We start from the raw sequence: 12872 nt of genomic DNA, 5'->3' as shown, positions 1-12872 counted from the left end.
TCTATCATTAGCTAAAATGGGTCATCTTGTATGTGGTTCTTGATGTTGATTACAACATCTAGCGAAAGCACACACATGCCTAGCCTTCTGTGAGGACGTTCTGCAAGTGTCTTATACTTTTTTAAAATGGGATAGTTCACTATATTGCATACAAGTATGCTTGCAATTGGTCCGGAGGTTAGGTCTTTTGATATGCGAACCCCATCAAAATCAAACGACCAATAGATTAGGGGGTTTTCTAGTATAGATCTTCTCTCTAGAATGCATCTTGCGATTGCATTCGCTGTGGAAGTGATGCTCATTGACACATCTATGATACTATGAAGTTGGATATGTAGTAGCTGGTTACTTGTTATAGCAGCCAAGGAATGTAATCTAAAAGTAGGGGCACTATATTTTCTTGCCTAATTATATATTTTTTGCAGTTATAAAAGTAAGCACACCACTGTGCTTTAACACTGTATTTATCTGCAACATCAAGTAACAGTGCACTTTCTAGCTTCAAATTAGTCGTGTAGCTTTCAGTTTTAGTACAATGGCGCCTTGTCAAAAATGAACACATGTTGCATCTAGGACATAGTGCAATGTTACCGACAACAATATCACACTCAGAATGCCATTGCTCATATTTCATCTCCATGTTATACCACATGGAAGTGCTTTGCATTAGCAGTTGTTTACTTTTCCTCGAAGTCCTAATTTCTACAGCATGTCTTCTTCATAGGCGTGTTTTTCCCAAGTTTCAGTTTGCCATGTTACCTATAGCAAATATTTAGCCGTTTTGATTGACATATCTCTCAAAGGAAAATTTAAAAATTAAGAAACATACAACCATGCAGTTTTAGTTATAAATATCTTGAAGTGATCGAACGAGCATGAATCTGTAAACATACGTGGAAAGGGTATCGACGATGAACTACGCATCTATGCTTATGATCAATGGAGATCTTGAAGTAGCTTGCAAAAAGGATAATTAAAAATCAATTTTAGTACATCATCTTAATTTGAATTACACATCGTTGTTCAAGTCATATGAATTTTTTGCTTGTTTGTGCGAGTTAAAAAAAAACATACATAAAGTATGGCGAGGAGTTACAATCCTCCCCAAAATTTTATAAACATAAGGGAATGTGCCCTTCCCCCATTTCCCAAATATCACTCTCGGTATATCGAAAGTGGAATAAAGATACACCTTCAGTGTTAAAAGTGGCTATTAGTTTATTCAAATATAAAAGAGAGAAAAATATGAATACCTTTGTCAGTCTACGATATTGAAGTCGATGATCCGATGAGTCGTGTAATATTATTTCACGAGATCGGCTGATTAATGTAGAGTAATAACCACTGTTGGTGTGCACGAGTTATCTTTGACCTCATAACCAAAGCCGAAATCTACAAAAAAAAAACATTCAAATCAGGAAAAAAAATTAAGATGCAAAGCTTATCCTGCAAAATTGGCTATCAAGGCAGCTCTATTAAATAGCTAAGCCTATCGGAGGGCATGCTTGAGGAGCTTCTTTCTCGGGATGTTCTCTTGGAGTTGACTGATTGCAAGATATGTACAACATCGCCAAGTGTGGTGCTTTGGTGAGAGCTCCACACTTGAGGAGCTTCTTTCTCGGGATGTTCTCTTGGAGTTGACTGATTGCAAGATATGTACAACATCGCCAAGTGTGGTGCTTTGGTGAGAGGTCCACACTTGGCATACATATCAAGCATAGTCCTGCCAAGCACCATATCATTTCCAAATAACCCTTGTTTAGCAATCTTATCATGAATTTGTTTCTCTTTGTCAGCTCCCTTATGCTGCCACACATGTTCTTGATGCAAGCAAAGGTCATTGCATTCGGAAAGTGGCCCTCATGGTGGCGTGCGTCTACTTTTGTCGGGATGGGACCGCGGGTTTACTTGTAAGTTTGGATTAGGGCTGTAGCTAGAGAAGCTCAAAAAAATGGACAATGATGGTGGAAAGAAAAAGAAGATGGAGGTTGCAACGGCAAAGGGCACACCCCCACCCTTGGTAAGTATTTAATGCCCGGGTTTTTGGGACCATGGGTTTACCTGTGTGTTTGGTGCAGGTGCCTGGGTTTACGTTGTGCTCAGGTTTACCTGTTAATGCCTGGGTTTTTGGGACCGCCGGTTTACCTATGTTTGGTGCAAGTGCCTGGGTTTACGTAGTGCCCGAGTTTACTTGTGTTTGGTGCAAGTGCCCAGGTTTACGTGGTGCCCGTCGGTGTTTTTGTGCATGAGCGTTGTTTGATGTTGGCTGCACATGAAGAAGATTAAAAAATTAGCAAGCGCTAGTGCAGAGAGAGAAAAAATGATCGGCACATGTTGTAACAACGGAGGGCACACCCATGGTAAGTATTGGACCACCCTGGCTTATGTAGATACCTCATACTTTTCTGTAAGGCTGCGGGTTTTAGCTATATGTTTGGGTTTGCTTGGATAGGCTACATGTGGTGAAGTTCAAAAAATTAGACGGTGCAGGTGGAAAGAGAGAACGAATGACGAGGGAAACACAATGACCAAGGACATACCTCCTATGGAGGGAAACACAATGACCAAGGACATACCTCCTATGGTAGGTATTCGATGCGGGTTCACCTGTGTATGCCTTGGTTTACCTCTAAATGCCCGGGTCTACCTATAAATGCCCGTATATGGGCTTAGCCAGGTTTAGTCTGTGCATAGTGGATGAGAGGCGGATTGTGCATGTGTTGCAAGTGGAGAAGTAGAAAAAGGAGACGGTGCCTAAAGAGTAGAAGAGGGTGGAGAAGGGGGTAGAAAACTAGAGGAGGGGGAAACTAGCAAAAGAGGCTCCCAAAGATCAAGTCATGGCCGTCAAAGATCAACAAAAGGTATGATACTCACCCCCCTGCTCTCTCTCTCTCTCTCTCCCCCTTTCCCAATACCGACTCAATCCTTCCTTACCTCTCTATCTCCATCTTTAGGCATACATCCCTTTACTTTGTAGGTGGCTGAAGGGAAGGGGAAGGAGGGACCAACACACTCTAGCACTTAGAGAGGCAAGCCAATAAAAGGACTGCATAGGGGCCAGATTCCAAGAGTGGCAGCCGGCTGGGTTCAGGGCAACCGTTAGGTTGGTGAATCCAGTCTCCTCTTCTCCAATTCCATAGGTGCCTCCTTCCATCAACCACCCACGTGTGTAGGGGGAAATGTTCCCCAACATTGGTGTGCAACACAACCTAATATCACAAAGCAAAGGGGTTACACTTTTATTATACTACATCAAGATTTAATTTGGGATTGGTTGGGTTACTAACCTATGGATAGTGTTGAGGTAGTATAAAAGTATCTTTCTCATCATTTCAAAACTTGGTGGAATCAATTTGAAAGAACCCATTTGGATGTTTCTTCACAGAACACTGTTGCGGACAAAATAGGTAATATTTCCTGAAAACGAGAAACATTTGGCATCTTTCAAAGATTCCATCAAAAAAGTTCAGTTTTTTATCTCTTTTTAAAAAGTGGACTACACATGCGTACAACACTACCAAAAAACGATAATATTTTGGGCACTTTACATGTTTCTTACAAAAATATACTAAGGCTTTACTATTTGGGTCTAGAAAATAGACTCAAGGATGTTTATAGATTTTTTCATAAATTATGGAGCTTATATTGTTATGTATTCTAATATTTTTTGAGTGCTTATCAAATATTGTGTATATTTATGCATAGTGGTAGAATTTGTCCCAAAAAGTCCATTAAAAAAGGTGTCTTATATTCGTGAAATTTATAAAATATTTTTTTATTTGAAAAAGATTGATATTTCTTTAAGTTATGTAGACTCCTATGTATTTTTGTAAGCAGGGATTTGATATTCACGTGATCACAAGATTTTTTGTGATAATAACACATGTGAACAAGTTATTCACATGTTCTCATGTTACCGTTCACAAAATAACAGGTCACTTGCCATTTGGGAACCCCTTAAAAGCTTGGCTACACATGGGAATAAGCTATTCACATGTTCTCATGATTCCAACCTTCTTTCGCCTAAGAGACATCAAGGTCAAACCCAGGATATGGGAAGTTCCAGAATGAAAGAAATGGGGCCACCTAAGAAGATTTTTTATGCCCGACAAAGATAATTTTTTAAGGCCCTTGTGAAAGCTTTGTGAATATAACATGTGATCACAAGATTTTTTGTGTTATTAACATGTTCACATGTTCTCGTTTACGTCAGTGAAATCCCTGTTTGTAAGTCAAGTTTATTTTTATGTCACAAACAATAGCAGTTTATAAATCTATGAAGGTCACACGTGTCTTCAATCTTGAAAAAAATAGCAAAATTCATGTATTTTTTAAATTTATACATGGAATTCTAGATGTGTTTTCAAAAAACTATGTTTTTAAGCCATTTTTGAGATTTCACACATTTTGGAAGGGAATCTTTTTAGGTAACCCTCGTCAGTTACCTATTTTGCTTTTGCAATAGTGTTACAGTTACTTGAGCACCTCTATATATCACCTTGAATCATTTGACATCAAAGATGAATAGACTAAACGCTCTAAATCCAACCTCAAGAATATCCTAAATAGTTCCACAATACTCAAGATTATCCTCTATGACATTAGTATCATGTCTACTAGCTTGGCTTTCTTGTTCAAAAGTTACCATCACACAACAATCAAATTTAATTCTTTAGAATCCACACACTCTGTGCGAGAGTGCCTTCGCTCTTACCATATTGCATTATATAGTTTGTACTAACATTAAACAAAAGCATGACATTTCGTATAGTGCATTAAACAAGGTATATACGTGAGATAGAAATGAAGAATGTACTTACTTGAGGGTCACATCCTCTTGCATACTCATTCTCTTCTCTTGTGATCATCTCTCCATTTTTTTATGCCATCGATATTGCCATATAAAGCCATTCTATATTGATCACATTTGGTAGAGGTTCCAAAAGCTAGGCGGGAATGGCAAGTATCAATTTTCTCTTCTGAAAGCTCTTTACTCATCCTTTCGTCTATTGATTGCATCTTTGTATCTCCCAATCCAATTATCCATGATGGGACTATTTAGAATGTAGAATGTATTCACCTTGTGGCATAATGCTTCATCCAGTCTTCGTTGCCTTCCTTTTCCCTGAGGCACATTAGTGATTAGTTGGTCATCCTCCTCACTGCTCCATAATCGTGGCATGGAAGGATCTATGCGAGATATATGTTTTGAGATATACACAAGAGACTCCTGCATCAACCATCCCTATGCCATGTTTGCTTCTAGCCTTGCTCTTTGTCTCACAAATTCCTTTAAGGTTTTTATGAACCTTTTGCAAGAAACTAGGGTTGGCCACTCAAGGCATGGAGTGACAACATGGGTGTGGGTCACCATCCTCACATCTCATATGGGAGAAGTTCACCATGAAATCTTTGGCATGAGAGCTCTAAGAAAGTAATAGTAAAAAATGATCATAAGTTGTGCACACAATGCCCATAAGCCCAATGTATCCTATAGCCCAAGGCCCCCAAAGGCACATATGTAAATGACTCTAAACCCAAGTGCCTAGGCCCCATCCCTCATGTGCATGTGACACCAAATCTACTTTGTTACAAACCATCCCCTCCTATAATAATTTCATCCTCAAAATCAAAGGGTGGGTGTGCACAAGGATATACAAAAGGATATATACAAAAGCCAAAAACGCACTCATGGCCTAAATGTATCCGCCTATCAAAACATGTCCACAATGCCCGCTTGGATCAAATGGAAAGGGTATGAGGGTGTCGTCGACAGTGAGTCTAGTGATAATGATGCCTGGATCAAATGGAAATTCACAGCAATGTGCTTGACCCACAACCGTGTCAATATTGCATCCTCCTAGATTAAATGGATAATGTAATGCACCGCATCCATCAATGAGATACATCCAATATCCCCCTGGGTTAAAAAGATAATGCCCATGCATAGGATCCTTCGGGTATATGATAGCCCGTATAGCACCACCCACTCTCAGATCATAGGTGAATACATCATGTCCAAGAGTGAATGCCTGATAGACTATGTCTGTATTAATGCATAGGCATCCATGATCATTTAAAAAAATGCCTCATACTCCATAGCATGCTCCATAAAATGTGAATCCATGTCCTCACTGCATCCATCACCATGCATAGGTCCATAGGCATGATTCACATCACAAATGACTACCTGAGCATAATCCATATGTACCAAGGCATAATCCTCATCACTGTCCATATAACCTTCATAGAGGTCACAATCATAGACTCTCCACTTATCTCCCAAGAAAGGGTCATAGATAGGGTTCCCATAGAACCTCCATGAAGCGTCTAATAACTGCGCACTACTAGATGCATGAATAACCTCATCATCGATGTCATCCTCATCATCAATGTCATCCACATCGATAATGTCTTCCACATGCTCACTAGAATCGTAAAACTCATCCTCATCATATGTAGCATATGTATGCATACTACCATCATCCACATCAACATAGATGTTCTCCTCATCAGCAAATAATGATGGTAGATGAATCATCAACATTAGGAATTTTTCGGACCCAAAGAGGGCCTCTTGGATTAACCTTTGATTAGGAATGGACCAATAGGAAGAGGGCTGGGTGCATATTTTTGACTTCTTTGACCCTAGGGGGCCTAGGCTTTGGTTTGCTAATGGGGCCTAATTACTACTCTTGTCCCCCTACCTCCTGGGCCCAAACTTAGAGGTCCCCCCCACCTAGAATCGCGTAGATTAAAAACCCTAAAAATTTAAATTTTTTTAATTTTTTCCCAAAAGTGTGTTTTCCCTCTGAAACTTCCCCCCAACATACTCTAGGTTTGGAAAGCTCATTTTAAACCTCTTTCTTCCTCTTCTAAGCTCTCCATTGGTGCAGAAACTCCATACCTCTCAAGCTCTCCCTCCTTGTCAAGCTCCCTCAGTCTCAAGCTCCCTCTCCCTCTTTCTTCCTTTTCTAAGCTCTCCATTGCTGCTGCAGAAACTCCATCCCTCTCAAGCTCTCCCTCCTTCTCAAGCTCCCTCCCTCTCAATCACCCTCTCTCTCTCTCCTTCTCAAGCTCTCCCTTCTTCTCAAGCTCCCTCCCTCTCAATCACCCCCTCTCTCTCTCTCTCTCTCTCAAGCTTCATCCCTCTCCATTGCTGCAAAAACTCTATCCCTCTTTAGTTTACTCTAGGTTCAGGAAGCCTATTCTCAAACTCTTACCCTCTTTTAAGCTTTCCATTGCTGCACTGAAAACCCTAAACTTTCTCTCCTCTCCACTCCTCTGTTGTAAAACAAGCTTTTCTTTTCCCTTCCTCTTTTCTTACCACCACCATGGCCTCTTCCAGTAATGTGAGAAGACCTAGGGAGAAGGTGGAAGAGCTTGTGCTGCATAACACAAGAGATGAGAATGGAATTTGGGCTCCAACAAGATTCAGGGTTGGGGCTTGGGTCTACATGCAGCCAAGCTCTATGGACCACATCGAGTGCGTGAACTGGGGAATATGCTACATCATTGGAAGGGGCGGCTACAAGGGTTTAAGTATACTAAGAAGGAAGGACTAGTTGCCATAGTGCAACATGTGTATACCCTTGGAGACCTGTACATTCAAGGCCAACGACCAAGGTTTCCTTCAAATTGTCAGTATAACATAAACACAGCTTTAACAACATGCTAATATTGGATTTTTTATTTCAAATTTTCTTATGATCCTCCATTTTCTTATCTCTCTGCAGATACTTTCCCCTCTAATTATGTTGAGGAACAACCACTCCAAAGCCTCACTGGAGTTTTCTATGCTATGTGCATGCATCCATTGGAGAGGCAATGTTTGTATCTTAAAGCCCAAGTGATCTTGTACAAAACAATATCTTTTTCTTTTCTCACTCATATTTTGTAGATAAAAAACCAGGTTTATTTGGCAAGCTAGAAGAGATCCCCAACCCCCCTCTTAACAATCCCGAATGGCCCAAACCAAATGCTTGGACCATCTTATGCATAAAGTTTAAGATGGTAAGTGATATCAAGACATCACTCAAGTTTTCAAAGGCATCTAGGTCAGTAGGGCTAAAATGGTTTTGTCCTTTACATGTTTTTGTGCACATGTTCAATTCCATGCCAATGCACCAAACAAAAACAATGCATATTTGTAAGGAGGTACGCTCTGACCAAGTTCAAGGATTACTAGGAGAGGGTTGGGAGGTTAATGAGGGGTCACATCAAGGTGATGTGTACAAGTGCAATGTAGTAGATTCTACAGTGTCTTGCAGGTTCTTGAAGGCATGCTCTATTTTGTAAATGCGTCTTCACTACCAAAGATGGATGCAAAAGTACGGGACATGGATCCCACTTCAAGCCTCAGAAGAAGAAATTATGCCTATTGAGGTAGCTGTGATGATGCAAAATGGATGGATTGAGCGAGTGACAGAGCAAGCAAGCATTGGAGCCTAGCAGACCTATGTCAACACTTTAGCATCATGGGCTTTGACAATGTGGAAGAGTCAAGTTTCAAGTTGATGAGAAGAAAGGTATATCTGATTCCACTACATGTCTAGAATTAACCCTTACACTTTCTGGTTATTGTGCCACTTCCTATATTTTTACAGATTGGGAAGCATAAGGAGGGGACAACCATGGGAATTACTTATAGGAAAACATTTTGATTTTTCCTTTGATTGCAGAGTGTGGTTGAAATTGACGCATTTGCACAGGGAGAGGCGACGACAGTAGGCAGAGACCAGGCCAAGGTCCATGGACATGATGCTGCATTGACGCACTATCTTGGTCGGCTTCTTGTGGATGGCATCGCCATTATCCATAGGGACTACACCCCTCAATCTGCCTTCACTCTCTTCTTTTTGAAATCCCTCTCTAAGGTGCTCTGTGTAGCCTCTATGGCACAGAGCACCAAATGTATAGTTCTGATTAAAAAATCCCTCGCCTTCGATGTTTTTGGTTCTGGATTTAGGGGTAAGCTTCTTGCTCGTATAGGTATAGCCAAAAGCAAAGGCATAGAGGATCCTCAAGAAATAGCCCAATCACTCCTTGAGCACACTCTACCTAATAACAAGGAAGGAAGCTCAATATTGTAAGAAAGCTTTTGTAAAGATGATATATCACTTCTTATTAATGAATACAATATAGTTTTTGCAAACTTATTTTCATCATGTATATCATTGTTTTTTCTAGTTTGTACCATCAATGTTTTTGTGAATGCATCAGAAATGACCCTAGGAGCCTAGGGGAGAGTGCCAGAACAGTGCAAATTTTGAGCCTGCACCCCCAAATTCGCACTGTTTTGGCACAGCTTTTTCAGCCCTTCAAGAGCAATTCTGATGCATTGGATGAAAAATAATGTAACTTTACACATGATTAAATGTATTTTAATCTTGTAAATTACTGTTTTTCATAATCAATGTATTCAACTTCATTATTGCATCAGAAATGATTCTGAGTGGCTGCTGGGAGAGCAGTGCCAGAACAGTGCGAATTTTGAGCCTGCATCGCTGTTGTAGAGCCCAAATTCGCATTGTTCTGGCATAGCTTCCCCAGCCCTCCAGGAACAATTCTGATGCATTAGATGACAAATAATGTATTTTTACACATGATTAAAGGTATTCTTATCTTGTAAATTACTATTTTTTAGAATTAATGTACTCAACTTCATTATAAATGCATCAAAAATGTATTTATAATGAAGGTATTCTTATCTTGTAAATTACTATTTTTTAGAATTAATGTACTCAACTTCATTATAAATGCATCAGAAATGATCCTGAGTGGCTGGGGGAGCAGTGCCAGAACAGTGCAAATTTTGAGCTTGCAGCGCCGCTACAAAGCCTAAATTCGCACTGTTCTGGCATAGCTTCCCTAGTCCTCCAAGAGCAATTCTGATGCATTGGATGACAAATAATGTAATTTTACACATGATTAAAGCTGTTTTTATCTTATAAACTATTGTTTCTTACAATTAGTGTACTCAACTTCATCATAAATACATCAAAAATGATCCTGAGTGGCTAGGGGAATAGTGCCCGAACAGTGTGAATTTTGAGCCTCCATCGCTGCCAGAGCCTAAATTCACACTGTTCTGGCATAGCTTCCCTAGTCCTCCAGGAGCAATTTTGATGCATTAGATAATAAACACTGTATTTTTACACATGATTAAAGGTGTTTTTATCTTGTAAACTACTGTTTCTCATCACAATTAGTGTGCTCAACTTCATTATAAATGCATCAGAAATGATCCTGAGTGGCTAGGGGAGAAGTACCAGAACAATGCACTTTTTGAGCCTACATCGCCATTTGCAGAGGTCAAATTTGCACTGTTCTGGCACAACTTCCTCAGTCCTCCAAGAGCATTTCTGATGCCTTGGGTGACAAACTAGCACATGATAGACACCCCATGTTAAACAAACATGATAACACCGAGACATTGTAAGAGAAACTTAAAATTTTAATTATCAGAAGGTTACAAAGGGGGGTTTGAAATAAAAGAGTTGCTTTAAAATCTAAGATCTCTAGATCGTGTCTCGCTCACCTCGAATGCACCGAGCTAGTTGCATGTCCTTGGCAGATATGGTAATCCTCTTTGCATGTATTGCAAGGAGGTTAGTGTCTTCAAAAAGCCCAACAAGGTAAGCCTCGGAGGCTTCTTGCAATGCTTCAAGGGCAATCCCCTGCACACGGAACTCTGTTCTATATCGTTGGAGAATCTCCTTTACTGTGCGAGCAAAAGGGGCTCTTCTTATCAGCAATTCAGTGTTCCTCTGATAAAACTTGATTTCTTGATTTATTGTGATGCTTGCAATTGAGATTGGAGAATATGGGTTTGCCAAGCTCCACTTGTAGTCAATCTTTCTGTAGTATCCTAACAAGCCAAGCTCTCCTTCACCAACAAATTGCATAAAAGATGATAAATCGTAGAAAGGAGGGTTTGCTATTAATGGAGGGTCAATTGGATAGAGATGCCCATCAACCCAAAGATCTACATTTTTCTCCCTAGCTATCCTACGATCTTGGACAGATTGTGCATCAGTAGGACGGGTTTTTTTAGAGCTACCATACTCTTCAGGAATACGAATGTGTAAATCAACCTTCCGTTTTCTAGCTTCACAAGGGACTACACACACAACTTGCAAAGGCTCCATAGCTAAGCAAAGGAAGAAACTAAAGAAGAGAGATCCTCAAAGGGAGAGAGAGAGAGAGAGAGAGAGAGAGAGAGAGAGAGAGAGAGACTGTTAAAACTTTGTTGTTGGAAGTTTAACACAAATCCATTTTTCTAAGTAGAAAACTATATTTTTAATATACAAATATACTAACATGGAGTTTTTCATCAATAAATTACATTTATGAGAAAATTTAAAAAATAATAATTTTTTGGGGTCCCCACAATTTTGGGATCTCATGGATGCAGTGGCTCTTGACAGTTAGTTATGTTTATGGGGTTGTGGGGAAGTTATGGATGTACTGGCTCCTGACAGGCTTCTGATGTGACCCTTGAATTACAAGCTTTTTGGAGGGAAAAAATTATTTTCATCATACATATTGGTTGGGTGGTGTTTTTTCCACCTCAAAATGTAAAAAAAAATAAAAAATAAAAAAATTTTACTTTTTGGGACCCACCTAAATACGAGAATGTTTTGCTGATGTGGAAGGGAGATATGGTAGGAGTTAATGAGAAAGGAGATTTCAAACTGACAAGAAAGATTCAATTTGTAGAGAGTGAAGATAAAAATTCATACATATTGGTTGGGTGGTATTTTTTTCCACCTCAAAATGTAAAAAAATAAAAAAATAAAAATTTTCACTTTTTGGGGCCCACCTAAATACGAGAATATTTTGCTGATGTGGAAGGGAGATATGGTGGGAGTTAATGAGAAAGGAGATTTCAAACTGACAAGAAAGATTCAATTTGTAGAGAGTGAAGATAAAAAATTCAAAAAGTAAGAGAGAAAGTATGAGAAAGAGAGAAAGGAGATTTCAAACTGACAAGAAAGATTCAATTTGTACAAAGTGAAGATAAAAAATTCAAAAAGTAAGAGAGAAAGTATGAAAAAAGTCAAAAAGTAAGAGAGAGAGAGTATGAGAATATTCCCTTTAAAAAGTAAAACTAGGGGGGTATGGCTAATGTGGCAAGGCAAAAAATAGGGGTCATCATAGCCTTTGTCTCCCTTAAGCCCAGCTTTTTAAGCTCTAATCCCTTAAAATTAGGAATCCTTAGGAGGCCCTTTTTGGGTCCAAAAAATTCCTAATGACACTTGCATAAGTATCATCATCAAGATACCTAATGTCACCATGACCAATAATACATATGTCTTCACTGTATGCATAATATTCATCCATATGTGCATGGCATATGTCAAATGCATCCTCATGTGCATGTGTATCATCACATGAATCATCATCCCTTGTGTCAAACACAATTGCATGCACATCCAAAATATCCTCAATGATCAAGTCTTTATGATCTCGTGGCATCATATCATAAGCTGAAAATGTATCCATCAAAGAACTTATGGAAGTAATCCAAGCATTCCCATTTCTAACTTGTGTATTCGGGCCATTGGCCACAAACTTGATGTCTTGTTGAGAGAGAATTTGTTGTTTAGAAATTACAGCAAGCGTCTCATCCACTTCCAGACCCACAATGTGTGCATAAAGACTCACATAGTCATATTCTATGCGGTAATGACCAAAAGATTGAGTAAATTGGTAACCTCTTTTATCAATCTTGATATCCAAATATTTTAACATGAGCTGAAGCATTCCATCCCTATTGAAACTTGAAATGTAACCAAGAATGGGTACCACCAATTGAATCATTTATATCTTGCTTAGCTCAACAAACTTGCCCTTGTGATTGACCCTTT

This window comes from Cibotium barometz, chromosome 62, assembly GCF_041138505.1.
Source record: "Cibotium barometz isolate CiBa-2024 chromosome 62, ASM4113850v1, whole genome shotgun sequence".
Classification (NCBI taxonomy): Eukaryota; Viridiplantae; Streptophyta; class Polypodiopsida; order Cyatheales; family Cibotiaceae; genus Cibotium; species Cibotium barometz.
The sequence above is the reverse complement of the archived record's forward strand: the minus strand, read 5'-3'. Positions refer to the sequence as shown.